At 43.3% G+C, this 15,510-nt stretch overlaps 1 protein-coding gene and 1 long non-coding RNA gene across 4 annotated transcripts in view; one reads left to right on the top strand and one right to left on the bottom strand.

Annotated features, from left to right (window-relative positions):
- LOC125758517 (uncharacterized) overlaps positions 1-5,715 on the top strand; it is a 6,072-nt gene extending 357 nt beyond the window's left edge. The window contains exons 2-4 of one of the 3 annotated variants that reach the window (XR_007416186.1): positions 1-37; positions 2,658-2,740; positions 5,424-5,715. The exon at positions 1-37 is cut by the window's left edge and continues 35 nt beyond it. This is a non-coding gene — a long non-coding RNA (uncharacterized LOC125758517). Of the gene's footprint in view, positions 38-2,654; positions 2,741-5,423 lie in introns of all 3 variants that reach the window. The other 2 variants (XR_007416185.1, XR_007416187.1) reach the window with 2 other exon arrangements.
- The window catches only part of LOC119394579 (collagen alpha-1(II) chain), a gene marked incomplete in the record, with an annotated part of 1,710,759 nt that overhangs the window by 1,609,855 nt on the left and 85,394 nt on the right, over positions 1-15,510 (bottom strand).

Below are 15,510 nucleotides of genomic sequence, written 5' to 3'. Positions count from 1 at the left end.
AAGGGATGCTGCGCAAGAGCAAGGGCCTGCTAAAAAAGTACTGCATTGTGCTAGTATCTCTGCTTTCTGTGCTCTTCGTTATACCTTTCTATGGAGCGGTTGCCGTGTGCGTTGATTACAGTTGAAAACAAGCTGAAGAATGCGCGTTCCATTACGGGATTCTGTGCTCCTGCCACGCACGCCTTGTGTTGTTGAGCCGTTATAACTTGGCTGCACGAGATCGTCGCTTGGAGCGACTTGCACATTGCCTTGTCGCCGTAAAAGTGGGTCCGCTTTTAAACATACTGGTCGTTCCACACCCTTTCTGTGGTGTAAATGCAATTGAAGTTATAGTTCCATAAGCATAGGTATAATGAATTAACTTGCAAAGGTAGACGGGGACGCAGGTAGGAAGACACAATGCTGTCATGCACACGCTATACTGCTCAGAGCATATGTCTCTGGTTGCGTCGGCGTCTATCGTGCTGCGTCGTTTTTGCAAGTAATTAGCGCAGTTGCCTTCTGGCTACGCAAGGTCGCGGCTCGTAGCACCTAGATGTGTGCTGGATGCCCATTGAAGCAATGCATTTGTCTGAATCACGCTATGGATACTGGTAGTAACAGGAAGTACACACATCAAGTCGCACAGCATGCATGTAGTGTGTGTGTTTTCTTTTTGGACATTACATATTTTTTATAAACGTTGTGTGACAGTCAGGCTCCTGTCATTTTCGCTCATGAACTTGAAGTCGAGGCGGAAATACTTTGCCGCAAGCAAAATTACATTTACGCTGTTAATTAACAACTCGTTCATCCACTTTTTAATTATTGAGGGAGGTAGTTTATATTAAAAAGATATAGTGTGTGCCAAGTTGTGGCATGCCGTTTTTTTTTTTTTTTTTTGAAATCGCGTGAGTTGCACGTTATCCGAGATATTCAACTTCCAATTTTAAGGTTGATATCGAAACTGGGCGCGGGACACGCGGCGTGTCTGAACTGCACGTGACAAGGAAGGGACGACATTTCAAGCAAAACTTGGTATGCGCTAAATTGTCATGCACCACAACTTTCTAATATAAACAACTGCACTCAAGTCAGCAATTAAAAAGTAGGTAATGAGTGCTTGATATTTAGTGTCAGTTCAATTAAGCTTATTAAGCAAGTACATGCTCTTTTTGTTGCTGTGTTTGTGTGATAAAAATTGGGTCAGATATCTGACATGCCATTTCATATTTTCTTTGATGAACCATACACGTTCTACTACAAATTCTTGTAACAGGGAATGGCACCATTGCAAAAGCTTCTTATCCCAAATGGTAAATGGTTTAGGCTGTGCTGGTGCATTGAAACACTACTTGATTGTGTTGTACTGTATAGTCCTTGTTTTCCTTGGTGCTTTGCTAAAGAAAGAGGAAATTGAAAGGGGGTTCTTATTTGCAGGATGTACAACTAAGATCTAGCATTCAGTGAAACTGGTGACAATGCTGCTTTAGTTTATGAAGTAGTTAATTAGAGAATGCAATTTCTGATATCTGTTTATGTGTTTGCAGATCACAGTGAGGTTACTGGTTCTCAGGCGTGATTACAGCACTGAGAAATTGAACAAACTAAAAAAAATGGAATAGATCAAGGGGCTCAGTTTTTTTTGTTCGACAAAACCTGATGAAGCCAAGGGAGGTATAGGGGAGATTATTCGTAGTTTTTAAAAGTAGTGTAGTAATTATGACATAAAGAGGAATAAATGTAGACAAAAATACAAACATTCTGCTGCCAGGGCCTGAACCTACAACAGTGTTGCATCTCATACTCCACCACTCTAGCTACGACATAGTCGTTCTCTCATCCACCCCACTGGGCACTTCTGTGTGTGTAATCCCGGCAGTGCCACACCAGCATTCGTAGTCATGCTGGTGTCGCATAGCCCGTGAAATCTACGAGCTGGTAGCTGATCAATAAACCGTCATGAGCTACCTGAGGGCATAAAGTTTGCTGGCACGAGGCCCTCGCTATTAAAGAACAAAAGAACGGGAGTGGATCAAGGGCTCATTAAATTGAACAGGCACTTCTAGTGTAAAGGACCAGGTCTGCACATGAATGAACTTTAGTACAGCAAGGATAGTTGTTTCAGAGAGAGGAAAATTGGGCATGTTGCTAAAGCACGCCCAAGATTTAATGAAAGTAAGAACAGCAGAGGGACAGAAAAACTGACACAGTGCTCAATCTTTTCTGTCCCGTCTGGCATTCTTGCTCTTTTACTGAATCTTAAGCTTTTTTGAAATCTCCACATTCATGATGTCATACAATAAATGGGCTCATTGTCATCCATTCTGCAAATTGAGCACACGTATATTTATTTAATATTTTGATGGGAGTGCTCCTCGAGTTTTCTTGTGTTCAAATTACCTATATGGCAAGCTGTATATCTCACCCTTTTGTAATACACAATTGTAGCAAAATTTGACAACTAATGCAAATTACAATTATTTGCAGTGACCCACTGCTACTCTAATACTTGTTCTTAATGCATCCTGGGCCTATTTTCGAGGACAATTTTGGTATATAATGATATGCCTGTGTTAAGCCATCATGCTTAATATTACTACTTGTGTACTGTAAGGACTCTTTGTGCACAAGTTGACGGAACTTTTTGCGGTATCTGTTATGCATGTATCCAGCAGCTCAAGAGACTGAAGTGGTGGACAGCTTGCTGTGAAAGATGGAAGCGTTCTTCCTGCAAGTCTGGACAAGGCCATATTAAATGGTATTTATTTGTTTCCATCAATACAAATTGACCGTTTAGACCCTTTCAATTGAGAGACCTATTGCTCCTATATTGTGAGCAACTCCAAGACAGGAAACAATATGTAATAGCAAGTGCATGTCATATACATGTTCCACTTGGCCATTCATGCTTGTGGCCACCTGCTTCTGGTAGGATGTGCTGAAAAAATATGTTGTCAGCTACCTGCACAGCGCCATAGCAGGATATCTCACTGTTTGAGGAAACTTGGGACATCTATGCGAGGCAGAATTAACAAATTGATTTTCAGAGTTTCATGATAAAGTAAAACTTGGTAAAACAAGTTGTAAGGTATGCATGCTTGTGTGTTAGAGTGCCGTCTTTGGCATTGTATTTGCCCTAACAAAGTTGTGCCAATGAACTGGCAGCGGACTATGGCATTCAAGTATTATTCTTTACGTTTATGTGCAAAACAGCAACAACGAAGAGCAAGACTGGTAGAGCACAGCCAGAGTGCTGACTACGAACTGAATGTTATTAGTAAAATCCAGCCATATATTGCAGTTTCAAAAAGTAATTTTCACAGAGGAAAGGAAGAAAGGGACACATCAGGTGTCTTATCATTGAGTGATGTTAATTCCGCTGCCATATCTATTAATGGCGTGCTGACTATCTTGTCACCAGATGAAGCAAATTTTTGCATGCACGCTCCTTGTACTGTAATGCTCAGTGACTTCCATATTCTTTTTTACATTGTTTGGCCCCTGCCACGGTGGTCTAGTGGTTATGGCGCCCGAAGTTTGCGGGATCGAATCCCGGTCGCGGCGGCTGCATTTTTGATGGAGGCGAAAATGTTTGAGGCCCGTGTACTTAGATTTAGGTGCACGTTAAAGACCCCAGGTGTTCGAAATTTCCGGAGTCCTCCACTATGGCATCTCTCATAATCATATCGTGGTTTTGGGTCATAAAACCCCTGATATTATTACATTGTTTGCGCATTCCATAGCTTGGTCGTTAACATTGTCCCGTCTGCTGTTTAAGACTTCACTACAAGCTAATAGGATATTGTATTCCAGATGAGTTATTCGATGTCTTGTGTGATTGGTGGTCCCCTTATATTTGCATGTGATGTTTGGTGCTTGTTTGCCGGTAAGCACCTAGCCCATTTATAACACGCCGTCAATCAACTTCGCCGCTAAGTTAGGGAAAAGCGTGTTTAACTTTTTTCATCATGCTGACTAAATCAAACAGCTCTGAACAGGCGTTTGATGTCTGCTATTTTTCGGTTCTTACAAACTGTGACATGTACCTTGGAATACCACTGCGAAACTGTTCAACTCTTTCGTGATTTCTTACTTCAAAAGGAGCATTTGGTTGTCGCAGACTGCTTGTCAGTAAGTGTGGGTTTATAGTTATAAAAAAATATTCTTACAAGTATATCCCACAGTGAGTATGCCACTTTTGAAACAGAACATTTCTTATAGCTGTTGTGTTCTGCAGGCTTTAGTCTAACCAGCTTGCATAACTGCAGTAAAGCCAAAGTAAAATGGTGTTCTGAAGTTTGAAAACACACTTCATTGTCAGCCGTGTTATTAGGTTTGTTTGTAGAGAAGCCTATGAAGAGTAATTATGACATACAAAATGCACTTAAAAGCATATCAGCTTGTACGATGCAAATTAAATTGAAGCTACTCTTAATTCTTGTGGCGTGGTGGAATTTTGTTTAGGAGCAATGAAAATATGCTACACGATACGAACTTCCAAAAGCTGTTTGCATCTCACTTGGGTAAACAGACAAAATTACTTCAAAATGTCTCGTAGTTTTTGTAAGTTTTCTTAGTAAACATATTGTTACTCAGTAGGCAAAGTTAAATAAGAGAGTTGGGCTAGTTTGGGTGATTGCTTTAGCTGTGACATATCTCCTAACGCCTATGCGGAACAGGAAAATGAAGAGTGAAGGGGCAGAGGCAGCTCAATCTTTTTGGCAGCTCAACTGCCAGAGAGCACTAGGCTTCAGCTGACGAAATTGAAACAATCAGACATGCAAGGAAGTCACTTTACGTGCAAGCAAATCCACTGAGCAATGCACTCTATTTATTTGACTGTTAAAACTAAAAACGTAACTCGTGTTTTTAACTAGATAAGTGGGCTCTGACTGCTCTCTAGACAGACAGGCAGTAAGACTGCTGCATTTTCATGGCTGGTGATAAATATGTAAGCGTGCCATTTTTGAACTCGCTGGGCAAGAAGTGGCATATCTTAAGAAGCTTAGCAACAGTGACTTCTGTCGCCAGTGAAACTTTTTTTGCTGGCCTGCTTAAATGATATTCTGGCACACTTGTTGGATCATTTGTTTGTCCATTGGGGATACTCTGGGTTTGCGAATGAATTTAAGCAGTTGAAGGCAAGAGCTCTGCCCTGTCTCTCCTCTTACGTTTCTTATATGTCTAGCTGAAAATTATGTTGCAGCCAAAGTGGTAAAGTATGGCTCACACCTTTGACATAGAAGGTATTCATAAAGCTCTGGCACAGCGTGCTTTTCGTTCTTGCCCTCTTTTGCATTTTTACTGGGGAACACGCTGGTCATGCACTGCAGTCATACCCATACAGAACTAATCAAATAATTTCATCGTGACGTGTGCAAAGATTGTTATATTTTTCTAGTGGAACTTTTAGTTATAAGTGCCCTGTCCTTCTGTCGCAGGCTTCATCTGTCACAAATCGCTGGCCACGAATGTAAAGAATACCTTGGCCCCACTTCTGTCGAGGGAACCGAAGTTGCCTGAACAGATGAAGAGGGGTGGTGCTACCAATAGTGAACGACTGTGATTTTATAATGTGCAAGTGTATGAAAAATCTTGTTACACTAATTTAACGTTAATTGCATTCACTAGTCAAGTGTCAATATTGTAATGTGTAAGTTTATGCACAGTTGCATTAAGTGAGCGCTCATTCAAGCTTCAAGTTCGCAATCATATATTTTGGTGGTATTCATAGGGCACATATTCCACTTTAAATTGTGATCTGCTCCTTTACTGAGGGTGCATGCAGGTCCTTGAAACGATTGAAAACCCTTGAAAAAGTAAAAGTACATTTTTAAAGCCCTGAAACCCTTGGAATTTCTTAGCATATAGTGTCCAATATTGACAATACTAATTCCTTTCGGTATTCTGTAAACATTTGTCTAGCAAACTGAGGGAACATGTCATGCTCAGTGATGATTCGGCTACTGTGTTTACCTTGCTTGCATCACTGCTTTACCGATCATTCATTTCGTTTCCGCAACTGTCGGTCCGCCTTCTCCCCCTTTCTCTTGATTTGGCTTCTTGGGACTCGACTTCACTGGAAACTTCCAGCGCTTATGCTAGTTTCTCTTCTTCTATAGCCAGCTCACTACTTGTGATAGATCTTCTAGCTCAACAAACATCCACTGTCCTATAATGCAGGCAAAATGTGAAAAAAAAGTTGATGCTTTGTGCTAGAAACCAAGTACTTCCGACTAAAGCTGATGGCACTGCTGCTCAGGCTTAGTGATTGACTCCCATGTAGTGATTGTTATTGATCTTTTGTGTAGGCAAGAACCTTGACTTTGTATGTAGAGGATATTTGCTAAGTTGATTGCTCTGCTGGCATACATCCAATTCGCACTTGACTCAATTGTTATCAAAGCCCAAAAACAGGAGAAGCATGATGACTGCATGGAGTCAAAAATGTATTCAACGATCGAATTGTAAAAATTGGGGATAAAATTTTGAAGCGGTCATTACTATTTTGTTGTTTAGCAGGTCAGTACTCGGAAAAAGTAGAAGCGTCGTACATCACCGTCATAAAACTAAACAGTTTCTCAATGCCTGAAAAAGTGAGACGGGGGAACTGAACAAGATTATTTATCTAATATAAAAGATGTCCCAGCAGCTTCATTAATGCTGTGAATTTTGTGCACAGTAGGAAGCTAATATGATCAGGTAGAGTATCGGACGCATTATCTCAAGGTTGTAGATTTGGTCCCTATCAGCAGCAAGTTGATTTTTCATCCTGTTTAATTCCTTGCCATTTATGTCATAATTACTACTCTACAGTTAAAACCTACAAATTATGTCCTTTATACTTTCCTTGGCTTCATTGTCTCTCGGTTCTGACTTGGCTAAATCCCATTTTTTACTTCAAATGCATAAAGCTCCCCGTATTGTTTTGGAAACTTTGTTAGAGCAGAAAATTGATACTTGTGATGCTGCCTTCCATCCTCCAAGAACCTTCTATAGGAATCCTTGAAGATCCTTGAATTTGGGCTTTGAAACCAGTATGAGCCCTGTTAACTCCTTCTGCACATTTCTTCCCGTAGTGTGTGTGCCTTGTCAGTAGTGTTTATGCGCTTTTTTACCTTCTGATACTTGTAGTTGTCTAAAATTTATTTATTAAAGTGGTGCTTTACATAGTGTTTAACTTATTTTGTCAACTTGGATGCGGTTTGCACATTACAGTGGGAAGTTCTTGCTATGTCAAACCACAAATACTTAGAAACTTGAACAAAAGTTGTTGCTTAAAAATAAATATTTTACTTAGAAAACTGTTCTCTTCTTTTTTCCCAAGTTACACAGAAACTCGGCTAGTGTCCATTAAAACAAGCTAATAGAGAAGAATAGAAGTTCATGGCAGTGTTAATGTGTTGCTGCTTGGCATGTGCCTTGGTGTCGCCAATCTCGGGTGCAAGTATAAGTGTCGTTTACTCACAGGTGTTTGCACCCTGCAAACACTACCTGAATGGACAAAGGGAGCCATGTACACTGCTAAAATATGACCTGTGTGAATATCTGTTGGTAGAGGAAATACAGATTTGAGTAAGTTTTAAACATTACCTCCTTTGCTGCACCTTACAGCGTGTGAAAAACAAGCAGTGTATTCATAAACGATGATGCTAAAGGTTTTATTCCAGCTGGCAGCAATCTGAATGTATGTTGCGTAATTGAGATTATTGTTGTTTTGAAAGAATGGGCAAATGAAAATGTAGGTACTTATGTACTGCAGGCCAAAGGTGACCTAGCTAGGCCTGCAGTACACATGTACTTACATATACATTTGGCCGTTTTCCCAAATCAAGAATGATCTCAGTCAGGCTATGAGCGTCACCCATGTTTCATTGACCTTTCAGTGTTGAATGTGAAAACCCTATCAACAATGCTTCAATTTGACGTTCACCGTTTTTTCAACGATAAATCAATATTGATTTCCTTAATGGTCGTTCAATTGAAAGTCATGGGCCAAATTTCAATACTGGTCAACAGCTAGCGCAGCGAAATTTCACTTGAACCACAACGTATTTTCAGTTGACTTTTCTTTTCCTCTCAATGATAAATCAATGTTGATTTGCATAATGGTCTTTCAATTGAAAGTCGCGGGCCAATTTTCAATACTGGTCAACAGCTACCGCAACGAAATTTCACTTGAACCACAACGTATTTTCAATTGACGTTTCTTTTCCTCTCAATGATAAATCAATGTTGATTTGCGTAATGGTCTTTCAATTGAAAGTCGCGGGCCAATTTTCAATACTGGTCAATAGCTTGCTCAACGGTTTTTCTATTGATCCACAATGCATTTTCAATTGACGTTTCTTTTCCTCTCAACGATATATCGATGTTGATTTACAACATGGTCTTTCAATTGAAAGTCGCGGGCCAATTTTCAATACTGGTCAACAGTTTTCTCAACAGTTTTTCTATTGATCCACAATGTATTTTCAGTGCCATCTGTTGACATTGCTCAATAACTTCTCAATGGTTTTTCAATGAGAATTTTTGTAAGGGAAGGCGCGTTGGAGGAAGAGCCGCAATCATGCGGAAGCTCTGAAATGGCGGGACTGGGCTGGTGGGGCGATGAGGGACGGATGATAGCCAAGCAAGAACGAGTGATAACACCGCCTGCATTGCAAAAGCGTGTCGGTTAAGCACAACGCTGCCAATGCTGTTTACGTGCCCACTAAAGACGGTGTCGGCGCGCCGGCAGTTTGAGCCCGTTCGTGTAACTGATGATGCTGATGCTGGCGCTGGGTAGCCTGGCCGGAGCTGTAGAACGGAAGTTGCGTGCAAAAAGTTGTTGGCATCCAGAAAAGGCGCGTTCGAGGAAGAGCCGCAATCATGCGGAAGCTCTGAAATGGCGGGACTGGGCTGGTGGGGCGATGAGGGACGGATGATAGCCAAGCAAGAACGAGTGATAACACCGCCTGCATTGCAAAAGCGTGTCGGTTAAGCACAACGCTGCCAATGCTCTTTACGTGCCCACTAAAGACGGTGTCGGCGCGCCGGCAGTTTGAGCCCGTTCGTGTAACTGATGATGCTGATGCTGGCGCTGGGTAGCCTGGCGGGAGCTGTACAACGGAAGTTGCGTGCAAGAAGTGTTGGCATCCAGAAAAGGCGCGTTGGAGGAAGAGCCGCAATCATGCGGAAGCTCTGAAATGGCGGGACTGGGCTGGTGGGGCGATGAGGGACGGATGATAGCCAAGCAAGAACGAGTGATAACACCGCCTGCATTGCAAAAGTGTGTCGGTTAAGCACAACGCTGCCAATGCTGTTTACGTGCCCACTAAAGACGGTGTCGGCGCGCCGGCAGTTTGAGCCCGTTCGTGTAACTGATGATGCTGATGCTGGCGCTGGGTAGCCTGGCGGGAGCTGTACAACGGAAGTTGCGTGCAAAAAGTTGTTGGCATCCAGAAAAGGCGCGTTGGAGGAAGAGCCGCAATCATGCGGAAGCTCTGAAATGGCGGGACTGGGCTGGTGGGGCGATGAGGGACGGATGATAGCCAAGCAAGAACGAGTGATAACACCGCCTGCATTGCAAAAGCGTGTCGGTTAAGCACAACGCTGCCAATGCTGTTTACGTGCCCACTAAAGACGGTGTCGGCGCGCCGGCAGTTTGAGCCCGTTCGTGTAACTGATGATGCTGATGCTGGCGCTGTGTAGCCTGGCCGGAGCTGTAGAACGGAAGTTGCGTGCAAAAAGTTGTTGGCATCCAGAAAAGGCGCGTTCGAGGAAGAGCCGCAATCATGCGGAAGCTCTGAAATGGCGGGACTGGGCTGGTGGGGCGATGAGGGACGGATGATAGCCAAGCAAGAACGAGTGATAACACCGCCTGCATTGCAAAAGCGTGTCGGTTAAGCACAACGCTGCCAATGCTCTTTACGTGCCCACTAAAGACGGTGTCGGCGCGCCGGCAGTTTGAGCCCGTTCGTGTAACTGATGATGCTGATGCTGGCGCTGGGTAGCCTGGCGGGAGCTGTACAACGGAAGTTGCGTGCAAGAAGTGTTGGCATCCAGAAAAGGCGCGTTGGAGGAAGAGCCGCAATCATGCGGAAGCTCTGAAATGGCGGGACTGGGCTGGTGGGGCGATGAGGGACGGATGATAGCCAAGCAAGAACGAGTGATAACACCGCCTGCATTGCAAAAGTGTGTCGGTTAAGCACAACGCTGCCAATGCTGTTTACGTGCCCACTAAAGACGGTGTCGGCGCGCCGGCAGTTTGAGCCCGTTCGTGTAACTGATGATGCTGATGCTGGCGCTGGGTAGCCTGGCGGGAGCTGTACAACGGAAGTTGCGTGCAAAAAGTTGTTGGCATCCAGAAAAGGCGCGTTGGAGGAAGAGCCGCAATCATGCGGAAGCTCTGAAATGGCGGGACTGGGCTGGTGGGGCGATGAGGGACGGATGATAGCCAAGCAAGAACGAGTGATAACACCGCCTGCATTGCAAAAGCGTGTCGGTTAAGCACAACGCTGCCAATGCTGTTTACGTGCCCACTAAAGACGGTGTCGGCGCGCCGACAGTTTAAGCCCGTTCGTGTAACTGATGACGCTGATGCTGGCGCTGGGTAGCCTGGCGAGAGCTGTACAACGGAAGTTGCGTGCAAAAAGTTGTTGGCATCCAGAAAAGGCGCGTTCGAGGAAGAGCCGCAATCAAAGCCGAAGCTCTGAAATGGCGGGACTGGGCTGGTGGGGCGATGAGGGACGGATGATAGCCAAGCAAGAACTAGTGATAACACCGCCTGCATTGCAAAAACGTGTCGGTTAAGCACAACGCTACCAATGGTAGCAGAACTAGTGGTGGGATTCCTTATTCATAAAAATATAGCTGGTAATATAGAGGAATACTATAGCATTAATGAGAGGGTGATATGTATCGTAATTAAGTTTAATAAGAGGTACAAGATGAAGGTGGTACAGGCCTACGCGCCTACATCCAGCCATGATGATCAACTGGTTGAACGCTTCTACGAAGACGTAGAATCAGCAATGAGTAAGGTAAAGACACAGTATACTGTACTGATGGGCGACTTTAATGCAAAGGTAGGCAAGAAGCAGGCTGGAGATCATGCAGTTGGGGAATATGGCATCGGTTCTAGTAACGCCAGAGGGGAGTTACTAGTAGAGTTTGCAGAACGCAATAATTTACGCATCTTGAATACCTTCTACAGAAAACGGGCTACTCGTAAGTGGACGTGGAGGAGTCCTAATGGCGAAACTAAAAATGAAATAGACTTCATAATGTGCGGCCACCCGGGCATTGTACAGGATGTAGAAGTAGTTAACAAGATCCGATGCAGTGACCATAGAATGGTAAGATCTAAAATTCAAATAGACGTGAGGAAGGAACGGCAGAAACTGATACGAAAGAAGCCGATTAATGAATTAGCTCTGAGAGGGAAAGTACAGGAATTCAGAGTTTCACTTCAGAATAGGTATGCGGCTTTAACCGAGGAAATCGCCCTTAGTGTTGACGCAATAAATGATAATCTGACTAGTATCATTAAGGAGTGTGCAGTGGAAGTCGGGGGTACAGTCGTCAGACAGAACACTGGTAAGCTATCCCAAGAGACGAAAAACCTCATTAAGAAACGTCAAGCTATGAAAGCCTCAAGTGCAACAGACAAAATAGAGCTGGCGGAGCTTTCGAAGCTAATCAATAGGCGTAAAGTAGCCGACATAAGAAAGTATAATATGGAGAGAATTGAGCATGCTCTAAAGAACGGAAGAAGCCTCAAAGCTATGAAGACAAAACTGTGCATAGGCAAAAATCAGATGTATGCATTAAGGGACAAGGAAGGCAATGTCACAAACAATATGGATAGAATAGTTGGGTGTGTCCAGATAAGATCGAACACGAGGTCCCGGTCGCCATTCCCGATTGTGATGAAATTTACTGTAGGTCTAGGCATTACACCCAGAACAATGGTTTCGCAGTTAGTTTTGCGAAAAAACATTTTGTTCGCCTGAAAAAAATATATATAAATTTTGGCCACAAAAAACGCTTTTCCGCCAATTTTGCGATTTCTGTATTTTGAGCGCACCTAGGAAAAAAACGGTGCACTTCTTCGTCACAATATTTATTCCCGTTAAAGAACAAGTGAAATACAATCTTATGAGTCTATTATTTTCCTTGCTTGTCGAAGCACTTTTGAAGAAAAAAATCACAAACTTGGCAAATCGCACAAAATACATCTATTTCAGGAATTTATTGCTGCAAGCAAGTGAAAGTGAGGATAACAAAAATCCGTACATATTAACTTTGATACTTTCGCTCTCTTTTAAAATAATTTGCGTGGTTTTATCGCGCTCGGTTTTACTCGATAATTGGGCTGAAGCGTAAGTGATTTACCGAAAACGCCGAACTTTGAAAATGATTTTCTCAAAAAGGCCATTTTTAATTTTTTTAAAAATCCCTCTGATTGAAGTCAAGGACGTCATCTACCATTGTGAAGAAAAAAACGTTGCATTATTTTGGTTGCTAACAAGTTATAGTGCGTCAAATGTGACCATGCCAGCCTAGCGGCCGTGTCGTTCGTTATGGGCTGAAACTCGGATATAAGTTGCTAAAAATACTTGTACGTGACATAATCACAAATCAGCAGCTCCACACCAACAAATGCGCAGCCCGGTGTCATGGTTAAGCAAGCTTTGTCTTGGGATCAGCCGCTTGACAAACCCACAGCAGCGGCCGCTCGATGCTGCGGGCACTCACATTACATGAGTACCGCTTCGACTGCGGATGAGCTCCGCTTGCGCGCCAAACTACGCTCAGAGGACAAACGAGAGAAGGAATGGATCACTGTGAAAGGTAAAGGCCGTTAAGTGCCAACAAATGTCATAATATGCAAAGAAAACTCTCCCGGCAATTTCCCAGTGAGCTCCTTCAATACAGCATGGATGTATTTTTTTCCCCTGCTGTTATGTTTTTCCTCTGCATATTATGTCATTTGTTGGCACTTAACGGCCTTTAACTTTCACAGTGATGCATTCCTTCTCTCGTTTGTCCTCTGAGCGTATAGTTTGGCGCGCAAGCGGAGCTCATCCGCAGTCGAAGCGGTACTCATGTAATGTGAGTGCCCGCAGCATCGAGCGGCCGCTGCTGCGGGTTTGTCAAGCGGCTGATCCCAAGACAAAGCTTGCTTAACCATGACACCGGGCTTCGCATTTGTTGGTGTGGAGCTGCTGATTTGTGATTATGTCACGTACAAGCATTTTTAGCAACTTATATCCGAGTTTCAGCCCACAACGAACGACACGGCCGCTAGGCTGACATGGTCACATTTGACGCACTATAACTTGTTAGCAACCAAAATAATGCAACGTTTTTTTCTGCACAATCGTAGATGACGTCCTTGACTTCAATCAGAGGGATTTTTAAAAAAATTAAAAAATGGCCTTTTTGAGAAAATCATTTTCAAAGTTCGGCGTTTTTGGTAAATCACTTACGTTTCAGCCCAATTATCGAGTAAAACCGAGCGCGATAAAACCACGCGAATTATTTTAAAAGAGAGCGAAGGTATCAAAGTTAATATGTACGGATTTTCGTTATCCTCACTTTAACTTGCTTGCAGCAATAAATTCCTGAAATAGAGGTATTTTGTGCGATTTGCCAAGTTTGTGATTTTTTTCTTCAAAAGTGCTTCGACAAGCAAGGAAAATAATAGACTGATAAGATTTATTTCACTTGTTCTTTAAGGGGAATAAATATTGTGACGAAGAAGTGCACCGATTTTTTCCTAGGTGCGCTCAAAATTCAGAAATCGCGAAATTGGCGGAAAAGCGTTTTTTGTGGCCAAAATTTATATATTTTTTTTCAGGCGAACAAAATTTTTTTTCGCAAAACTAACTGCGAAGCCATTGTTCTGGGGTGTAATGCCTAGACCTACAGTAAATTTCATCACAATCGGGAATGGTGACCGGGACCTCGTGTTCGATCTTATCTGGACACACCCAGTTGAGGTAGCGGAAGAGTTCTACAGAGATCTGTACAGCAGCCGAGACAGTCAGGATGATAACGTAAGAAGCAGTATTAGCGCAGAGGAATCTGACATCCCGCCAGTATTGACAGAAGTAAAGAAAGCCCTAAAGGGAATGCAAAGAGGCAAAGCAGCTGGTGAGGATCAGGTAACATCAGACCTGTTGAAAGACGGTGGAGAGATTATGTTAGAAAAACTGGCCACCCTGTATACGAAGTGTCTCTCGACGGGGAGGATACCAGAATCTTGGAAGAATGCCAACATTATCTTGATCCATAAGGAAGGGGACGTCAAGGACCTGAAAAATTACAGGCCCATAAGCTTACTGTCCGTTGTCTACAAGCTATTTACAAAAGCAATTGCTAACAGAATTAATACGACATTAGAGTTCAATCAACCAAGGGACCAGGCAGGATTTCGTACAGGCTTCTCAACAATAGACCATATTCATACTATCAATCAGGTGATAGAGAAATGCGCGGAATACAACCAACCCCTATACATAGCCTTCATAGATTACGAGAAGGCATTTGACTTGGTGGAGACATCAGCAGTCATGCAGGCACTGCGGAATCAGGGCATCGACGAAGCCTGCATAAACATAATGGAAGAAATCTACAGCGGCTCCACGGCCACTATAGTCCTCCATAAAGAAAGCGAGAGAATCCCAATAAAGAAGGGCGTACGGCAGGGAGACACGATCTCTCCAATGTTATTCACCGCGTGTTTACAGGAGGTTTTGAGGGCCCTAGATTGGGAAGAATTAGGGATAAGAGTAAATGGAGAGTATCTCAGTAACCTGCGATTCGCTGATGACATTGCATGGATGAGTAATGCGGGAGACGAATTACAGCTCATGATTACTGAACTGGATACGGAAAGTAGAAGAGTAGGTCTGAAAATTAATATGCATAAAACTAAAGTAATGTAGAACAATCTTGGCAGAGAACAGCGCTTTGCGATAGGTGGAGAGACACTGGAAGTTGTAAAGGAGTACGTCTACTTAGGACAGGTAATAACCGCGGAGCCGAACCATGAGAGTGAAATAACTTGAAGAATAAGGATAGGATGGGGCTCATTCGGCAAGCATTCTCAAATCATGAATGGTAATCTACCACTATCCCTCAAGAGAAAGGTATATAACAGCTGCATCTTACCGGTACTTACCTACGGAGCAGAAACATGGAGACTTATAAAGAGGGTTCAACTTAAATTGAGGACGACGCAGCGAGCGATGGAAAGGAAAATGTTAGGTGTAACCTTATGAGACAGGAAGAGAGCAGAGTGGGTCAGGGAACAAACGGGGGTTAAGGACATCATAGTTGAAATCAACAAGAAGAAATGGATATGGGCCGGGCACGTGGCACGTCGGCAGGATAACCGGTGGTCGTTAAGGGTAACTGACTGGATTCCAAGAGATGGTAAACGCGTGAGGGGGAGACAGAAAATTAGGTGGGTATATGAGATTAAGAAGTTTGTAGGTATAACGTGGCAGCAGAAAGCACAGGACCGGGTTGATTGGC

The sequence above is a fragment of the Rhipicephalus sanguineus genome, chromosome 5 (genome assembly GCF_013339695.2).
Source record: "Rhipicephalus sanguineus isolate Rsan-2018 chromosome 5, BIME_Rsan_1.4, whole genome shotgun sequence".
Lineage (NCBI taxonomy): Eukaryota > Metazoa > Arthropoda > Arachnida > Ixodida > Ixodidae > Rhipicephalus > Rhipicephalus sanguineus.
This window is presented reverse-complemented; position numbering and strand designations above follow the sequence as displayed.